The 8,869-nt window shown below is 52.9% G+C and overlaps 1 long non-coding RNA gene across 1 annotated transcript; it reads right to left on the bottom strand.

Annotated features, from left to right (window-relative positions):
- Positions 1 to 4,336: 4,336 nt before the first annotated feature.
- LOC123160990 (uncharacterized) lies at positions 4,337 to 4,795 on the bottom strand. The gene is made up of 3 exons (XR_006480480.1): positions 4,735 to 4,795; positions 4,472 to 4,586; positions 4,337 to 4,399 (listed from the first exon to the last, which is right to left on the bottom strand). It is a non-coding gene; the product is annotated as an uncharacterized lncRNA (long non-coding RNA).
- Between the last annotated feature and the right edge of the window lie 4,074 nt (positions 4,796 to 8,869).

Here is an 8,869-nt window from a genome sequence, read left to right as displayed (position 1 = left end):
TTTCAGCACTCATCCTTCGGCGATATCTTAAATTCGCTGAAGCATCCCTCGCTATCCGGAGAACCCTGGCCGAACTACGGCTAGGACGGTTGGGACGCGGACGACGAAAAAATTCAGAACCCACCCACCACCCACTTCGTAGCCACCGTCGACGATCTAACCGACGCACTCGACTACGACTCCGACGACATCGACGGTATGGACGATGATGCCAGAGACTATCAAGAACCAGTGCCTACAGGACACTGGAAGACCACCTCGTCATACGACATACATATGGTGGACACCCCAAAGGGAAGCGATACCGAGGAACAACGGGACGCGGCAGAGGATAATCCCGCCGATAAACAATCAAAACGGCGACGTAGACGCCGCCCTAAGTCCCGCCTCGATCAAAGCAGCATTCCTAACGACCCAACAATAGAGCAGGGCAAACCAGCGGATGACGAACAGGACGAGCCGGGTAATCAACCCCTTCACGGAGCAGTCAACAGTCCGGACGCAACACCGGAGCATAAGAACCTACACAAAAGACTCGTCGCCACTGCAAGAAGTTTGAAGAAGGAAAAACGGAAGCTCAAAACAGCGGAAGACATACTCAGAATGAAGTGGAGCAAAGTACTCAAGACCGCAGACAAATATGGCAATGGCCATCAAACAAAGAGCTACTCGAAGCGCAAGTTGCTGCCAGAATTTGACGAGGAAGCCATAGAGCCCTCACAGTCAAAAAATAAAGAGGCCGCCTGGCCGGATAGACGGCCAGATGACAGGCCAAAAGCGACAAGCGGCGCCGCACACAAGCCGACTTATGATCCTGGGAAAACGGACGGCCCAACTAGGTCCATCTACAGGCCAAAAAAGAGGGCCCCAGGAAATAACACAACACGACAAGTGTTCGAAGACAGCGGCATACCCAAATACAGGGGCGCCGCACACCCGCTATGTTTTACCGATGAGGTGCTGGACCATGAATTTCCAGCAGGGTTCAAACCCATAAACATAGAGGCATACGATGGCACAACAGACCCAGGAGTCTGGATAGAAGATTACATACTACACATACACATGGCTAGAGGAGATGATCTCCACGCCATAAAATACCTACCCCTCAAGCTCAAAGGGCCAGCTCGGCATTGGCTCAAAAGCCTCCCAGAAAACACTGTTGGAAGCTGGGAAGAGCTTGAGGACGCGTTTAGAGCAAATTTTCAAGGGACTTATGTACGCCCTCCGGATGCAGACAATTTGAGTCATATAACTCAACAGCCCGGAGAGTCAGCGCGCAAATTCTGGAACAGGTTCCTTACCAAAAAGAACCAAATAGTCGACTGTCCGGACGCGGAAGCCTTAGCAGCTTTTAAACACAACGTCCGGGACGAATGGCTCGCCAGACACCTCGGCCAAGAGAAGCCAAGAACAATGGCCGCGCTAACAAGCCTCATGACGCGCTTTTGCGCAGGAGAAGACAGCTGGCTAGCAAGATGCAGTACCAGCGACCCGAGTACATCCGAGATCAGAGATGGAAACGGAAAATCACGGCGCAGGAAAGATCAGCGCCGGAATAAAGAAAAAAGACCAAAGGGCACGGCGGTCAACGCCGGATTCAAAAGCTCACAGCCAAACAATAAAACACGGCCTCTTAAGGACAACAGCGACGAGCTATCAAATTTAAACAAAATTCTAGATCGGATATGTCAAATCCACAGTACCTCCGAAAGGCCTGCAAACCATACCAACCAAAATTGTTGGGTTTTTAAATAGTCCGGCAGACTCAACGCTGGACACAAGGGGCTCAATGCGCCAAGCGAGGACGATGATGAACCCCACAAGCAGAGCACCGGAAGCCAAAAGACTTTCCCACAAGAAGTCAAAACAGTAAACTCACTTCATGTGATAGTACGGAAAACCAACACGGCACTCGCTTAGACAAGTGTCGCAAGATCCACCCCAGTGGAACACCGAGATTGGATGTCAAAACCAATCACTTTCGACCATCTGGATTAGTCCAGAAGTATCCGGAACGCAGGATAGACTGCCCTGATACTGGACCCCATAATAGACGGACTGCAATTCACGCAGGTTCCGATGGACGGCGGCAGTGACTTAAACCTGCTATATCCGGACACAATCCGCTAATTGGGATAGACCCTACTACAATTCGGCATAGCCGCGCTTCCTTCAAAGGAGTAGCGCCAGGCCCTTACGCCAGGTGCAAAATTTCATTATTACTAGAAGTTGTGTTCGGGTCACCTGACAACTTCTGACGCGAAAAGCTAACCTTTCATGTCGCCCCACTTAAAAGTAGCTATCAAGCATCACTGGGACGGGAAGCTTTCATCCGCTTCAATGCAATACCACATTACACGTCTCTTACGCTCAAAATGCCCGGTCCACGTGGCATCATTTCATTAAAAGGTCGCCTGAGACCCCGGACACGGCTGGACGAGTCCGGAATAAATAAGCTAGGGGCTACCTAGCCACACACCCCTTCACAAGGGTTTGTACATATAAGCAATGATGAGCTAGCATAGGCTCAGCTGTATTAGTCTATATTTCAATTTTTTATGCACTTTCTCGCACGATTTCTTTTCAAACTAAGTTCCTCTCTTTTTTACAGATGAACAGCGTGCACACCCGTCCAGGATACGGCACAACGGAGACACAGGAGCAGACGTGCAGTAGGGACCCGTTGCAAGGACTCTTTTCAGACTAAGACCCTACGTAAACCTTTCTTACTGTCTCTTGTTGCTATATTCCCCTGGTTTCTCATTATAACCAGAGTGGAGACTGGCGTTTTGGCATCGGCCGCGCCAGAAGAACTTGACCGTACCTGGACACAAGGGGCTTAGGGCATTGTTTTGCCCGCTATTATAAAGACCGAACACCTTCGGGAGTGTTCGGCGTCTCGAGTTAGGACTTATATGCATCAGCTCCGAATCATGTCTTTGGTCAAATGTTGGGTTTGCCCTGCTCCTGTGTTTTGCTGCCTTACGTTCCGTATCACCGGCTAACGCGGCACCAGGAGAACTACTGCGATTGTGCCCCAGTTCGGCTGGGCGAGCACCTCAGTAGAGAAAGCCGAAAACTGACTGTCATAATACAGCGAGAGACTGGTCAACCACTCGATCGACCATGGGAATGTTTAGAATTCCTCCGCTTTGACGAAGGGCCATTTCCCGGTCAGGCACATACGCGCCCCAAATTTGGAGAGCGTGGTGCCCCCAGGGGCTATGTCGTAGCCCCACCCTCGAACTCCATGGCTAAGTGAAAGTGATAAAGCATTATAGTCCGGTTGCCTCGTTTGCTACGCTACCACCTCCTTTACAGGACCGAGACGTCGGATTAAGTGTGAAAACATGCTATTTTTTGTGAACACCCCCGCACCTTGTGCGTGGGGGCTGAAGCCGACGACTGCCATCTTTCAGGTTATACACATGTATACATGAATGGCCGCATAGGAGATATTCTATTACTTGAACGCACAAGTATAAAAGGCGCTTACATCATAAATATTGTTTTACATCGTAAAAACGTTCATTCGAACTAACATTTTTTGAGCACTGCGACTCTATTACACGAGCACCACGCAACACTTCGCCAAAATATTGCTCGGTGGGTAACCGGCTATCGTCCGAACCCGGGGTCGCAACAACAGTGGCATCCATCTCTGTCCAATGTGTCTTCACACGGGCAAGTGTCATCCGCGCACCCTCTATGCAGGCCGACTGCTTCATCGCCTTGATATGCGGCACCGCCCCAAGAAATTGCTGCAATAAGCCAAAGTAACTCTTTGGCTTGGGCCTATCCGGCCAGACATGGGTCACTATATCCGTCATAGCAAGCCCGGACAACCTATTCAGCTCAGCCCACTCGGCCAAACGGTCGGTCAGCGGAAGTGAACGCTCCGGACTATGGAATTGAGACCAAAACAGCTCTTCCGTCTCGTGATCCTTCTGGCTTCGAAAATGCACAATGACATCCGCCGCACTCGCTGCTAAGTCCATGTAAGGGTCCTCTGGACCCCACAGTTGGCCCAGCTGAGCATACTTTGGATCCGTAAACCTTCGGTGCAGCAGGAAAGGCTTGCCAGCTACAATTTCTCCGGCCTGGCGCAGCTCTTCCTTTATAGCCCGCATTGCAGAGCGGGCATCCTTGGCTTCGGCGGTGGCCTTCTCCAGGTCTTCTTGCCCCGCTAGGCGCTCCTTCTCAAGAGCCTCATTGCGATCGGTAGCATCTTTTAACTTCACGGCCATTTCGTCCATCTCTTCCCTGCTTCGGCAGTGTGCGACCCTTTCGGCCGCTAACTCCTCGGCCGCCCTCGAGGCCGCCGCATTACTCCTTCTAGCCTGCTCCTTGGCTTGTGCAAGTTCGGTCCGAAGGCTCTCCACAGCAGCGGCACTATCTGCATTTCACACACATGTTGTAAGCAGCTGGCTTCGGCCCCCTTACCAAGTGACCGCACAGAAGCACTTACCTTGCGACTCATCAAGTCGCCTGTTAATCAGCGTGATGTTTGCATCCGCAACAACGAGTTACCGCTTTAGTTCCGCAACTCCATCAGTCCGGCTGGCCCCCGGACGCACCGCCACCTGCATCGGCACGGCGGAAATTTAAACTTGCGATTTTGATCCTCGGCACGCTGTCGATTTCGATAACCTACCGAGTCTCAGGGGCTACTATCTATACAGGGCGCATTCTATATGCAAAACTGTTACAAGGTGTGTCATTTTTACGTACCTCAAACCCCGCCAGCAAACTCCTGATGACATTATGCAACCCGCCTTCGGCGGACGAAATCCTTTCAATCACCATGCTCATCAATGCGTGGTGATCTTCTGAGATAGACGCCTTCTCAAGCAGATCCTTCAGTCGCACACCAGTTGGTGCCGAACTATCCGGCTTTGCCAAACCAGGGGGCTCCCTCCGTGACAACACTTCAGGCTCGTCCGCCCTACCGACGGCGCCCCGGACGGGGGCGTCTCGCTCTCCATCATCTCCGGACGAAGGTCCCCCAAAGACGAGCTCATTTGCGAAGGACGGAGATCCGAACTACAAGGTAAAAACTTTAGTTATCCTCAGAAGCACAAATAGGGATGTCCCTTATAATAAAACTCCTTTCTTTCTACTTACGGCTCGTTGGAGGGCTGATTCTCAAAGGGAGATTGTGCGGCCGGGGCCTCCCCGGACGCAGGGCCCTCCGGCGAAGATTTCTTCCCCCGTTTAGGGCTTTTGCCCCCGGGTCCTCGGAGGTAGTCCTCTTCTCCCCTTGGAGGGAGGGATTCTCGATCCCCCCTCTCTCAAGAACCTCCTTAGGCGAGGTAGTAGCCTTCCTGTTCTCCCCTTCGCCTTCATCTGGAGGCGCAACCTCAAGCATCCGGACCAGCACGGAATCCGGCGCGGTCTCGGGGAGGGGGGCCGGACACCATATCAATTTTGCTTCCGCTATCCACTCCTGTTTAGAAGGAAGTTGGTCATAAGGCGAATTATCGAAAGGCAAACAAACGTTATGCCCGGACTTGGAACTACTTACTTTAGTATCCGGGCAATTGCAGCTTAGGCCAGCATCCTCGGTCAATTCCGGACGCGCCTCTTGCGATCCGAAGAATAATTTGTACATCTCCAGGGGTGTCATACCCATGAAGTGTTGAAGAATCCGTGGGCCCTCCGGATTGAACTCCCACAGCCGGAGAGGGCGACGTTTGCAGGGCAGGAGACGCCTAATCAGCATAACCTGCATTACAGCCACCATATCGACCTCCCTCGTTTGGAGATCTCGAATCCGGCCCTGCAGTAGGGGCACGTCCTTCGAAGGCCCCTAGTTGAGCCCTTGGTTGACCCACGACATCAACCGTCGTGGAGGTCCCGGGCGGAATAAGGGCGGCGGCTTTTGTCTGCGTCCCCTCGGAACGGTAATATAGAACCACTCTTGCTGCCACAGGCCAAGCTCCTCTTGGAAGGAGCCAGCGGGCCACGGGGCATCGGTCCTCCTACTTATGGCCGCCCCGCCGCAGTCCGCTTGACGCCCCCCGATCATCTTCGGCGCCACATTGAAGGTCTTCAGCCACAGGCCGAAGTGAGGGGCGACACGGAGGAAGGCTTCGCAGACGACAATAAATGCGGAAATATGGAGGATGGACTCCGGAGCCAAATCGTGGAATTCCAACCCATAGTAAAACATGAGCCCTCTCACAAAAGGATCCATCGGGAAGCCTAAACCCCGACGGAGGTGGGATACAAAGACGACATACTCGCCGGGCTCGGGGGTGGGGATGGCCTGCCCTTCGGCAGGCAACCTGTGCGAAATCTCATAAGCCATGTACTTGGCCTCCCGCAGCTTTAGCACGTCCTCCTCCGTGACGAAGGAGGGCATCCACCGGCCCTGGAGGTCGGAACCGGACATCGTTGAAGGTCCGAAGCGCTCGAATCTGGAGCTCTAGGTGCTGAAACTTGGAGCGGGGAGAGGATTCGATGGAGGATTGAAGAAAAGAAACGAGCCTTGGTCCCGTTATAAAGAGGGAGAATACCAAGAGCCGTCTCCGTGACCGTTTGGGACTCGCCTTCGATAGAGGGGGCGTGGCGACGGGCGCGGTTGGGTTACCCACGTCCGTATTGATGAGGATCCTAGATTAAGGGGAAACACGATCTCTGCTTCGACAAGACGTGCCAAGGAAACCGCTTCGCTAAATGTGCTGAGGTGGTAGAGTAAAAAACGATTCAAGTAATGGCTTGGTAGTGGCGTGACATCATGCCGCAAAAAACGTCAGCAGATTGAACTTGTGTATATATTATTCTCTCTACGGTGAAATGTGGAATTTATTTTGCAGAGCCGGACACTATCATGGTGTTCACAATCTTCTATCATTCGGAGGAGGAACCCGCCTTGCAATGCCAAGCAATATACGCGCCGGACTTATCGTCATTGAAGCCTGGTTCAGGGGCTACTGAGGGAGTCCTGGATTAGGGGGTGTCCGGATAGCCGGACTACCATCATCAGCCGAACTATCATCGGCCGGACTATCATCATCGACCGGACTCCAAGACTATGAAGATACAAGATTGAAGACTTCGCCCCGTGTCCGGATGGGACTTTCCTTGGCATGGAAGGCAAGCTTGGTGATACGAATATATAGATCTCCTACCATTGTAACCGACTCTATGTAACCCTAGCCCTCTCCGGTGTCTATATAAACCGGATGGCTCTAGTCCGTAGAACGACAACAACAACAATCATACCATAGGCTAGCTTCTAGGGTTTAGCCTCCTTGATCTCGTGGTAGATCCACTCTTGTAAACATCCACAATATCAATATCAATCAAGCAGGACGTAGGGTTTTACCTCCATCAAGAGGGCCCGAACCTGGGTAAAACATCGTGTCCCTTGTCTCCTGTTACCATCCACCTAGACGCACAGTTCGGGACCCCCTACCCGAGATCCGCCGGTTTTGACACCGACAATCCCCCTCTGGCAGGGTGCCGGAACAGGGTCCCGATTGGTTTTTGGTGGCTACAGAGGCTTGCGGCGGCGGAACTCCCGATCTATCTTCTATTCTGGAAGTTTTAGGGTACGTGAGTATATATGGGTGCAGGGGTATGTCGGTGGAGCTACGGTGGCCCCACGAGGCAGGGGGCGCACCCAGGGGGTGGGCATGCCCCCCACCCTCGTGGGCAGCCCTTATCTCCCCTAACATGCACTCCAAGTTCCCTGGGTTGCTTTCCTTCCAAAAATAACTTCTCTAGTTGATTTCGTTCCGTTTTGACTCCGTCTGATATTCCTTTTCCTCGAAACACTGAAATAGGCATAAAACAGCAAATCTGGGCTGGGCCTCCGGTTAATAGGTTAGTCCCAAAAATAATATAAAAGTGGATAATAAAGCCCAATATTGCCTAAAACAGTAGATAAAGTAGCATGGAGCAATCAAAAATTATAGATACGTTGAAGACGTATCAGGCCACAGGTGCGGGAGGTGCGGGACGACGCAACGTCATCCACGACAAGATGATGCCCATGCCACCGTGCTCCCTCCCCACCCCCACCCCCGTGTCGGCCTGGCGCAACTCGCCCCTTCAGGAGCTGGCTTGGAGCGGCGAGTTGGTGAAGCACGCGCCGGCTTGGGGCAGCAACTTGCTCTGTCGGGCTTGGCGGGGGAGGTGGAGCAGCGAGCTGCCTCGCTCATATCCGACGGGCTCAGCGAATCACCCAACCGACTTTTATGCCAGAGAACTACTCTTCTTGCTCGTCGGATGCCATCAAAAGAATGGAGAAAATGGTGGAAGGAGGACATGGGGAGCGGTGGAGTGGTGCGATTCTTGCCCGGCGTCTGGCCTCGTTTAAATAGCGGGCGGACGGGAGGAGCTTGCCCGAGGTGCGTTTAATGCCAGGCCACTCCTGACAGGACGTGTGGACGGAGTAGGTTCTCGGCTTCCATGCGGGTTAAATGAAGGCATTTGAATGCGGCGAGGAGATGTGTTCAGTTGGGCGTGCAGCGGATGGCGCCCTCGGGCGGCGTGCTGCTTCAATGGCAGAGGTAGTGAGAGGTCGCGTCCGCCTCGAGCCACCTTCAATATGAAGCGACGCGCTCTACAGCGGCATGTGTGGACAGCTGGCGATGAGCGGGAAGCGCGGGCAGGAAGGGGGATGGGTTTTTGGTGGGCCAGGGCTGTTTGCGGGAGAAAGTACGTCCGAACCGCATTGGATGGCTTTGATGGTCCGACCAACGCGGGCCAGACGGATGCGGGAGTTTGCGGGTCGATGCTGGAGTGGTTCAAATATGGCTAGAAGAAGTTGATAATTCGTTGGTGCTACCAGGAGCGCACTCCTGCATGTGAAAATACTTTTTGAAATGTCAAAAAATTCCAACAAAAAATTCTATGT

This window comes from Triticum aestivum, chromosome 7B (genome assembly GCF_018294505.1).
Source record: "Triticum aestivum cultivar Chinese Spring chromosome 7B, IWGSC CS RefSeq v2.1, whole genome shotgun sequence".
In the NCBI taxonomy this organism is placed as follows: Eukaryota; Viridiplantae; Streptophyta; class Magnoliopsida; order Poales; family Poaceae; genus Triticum; species Triticum aestivum.
Note: the sequence above shows the minus strand (reverse complement) of the source record. Positions and strands in the feature narration are given on the sequence as shown.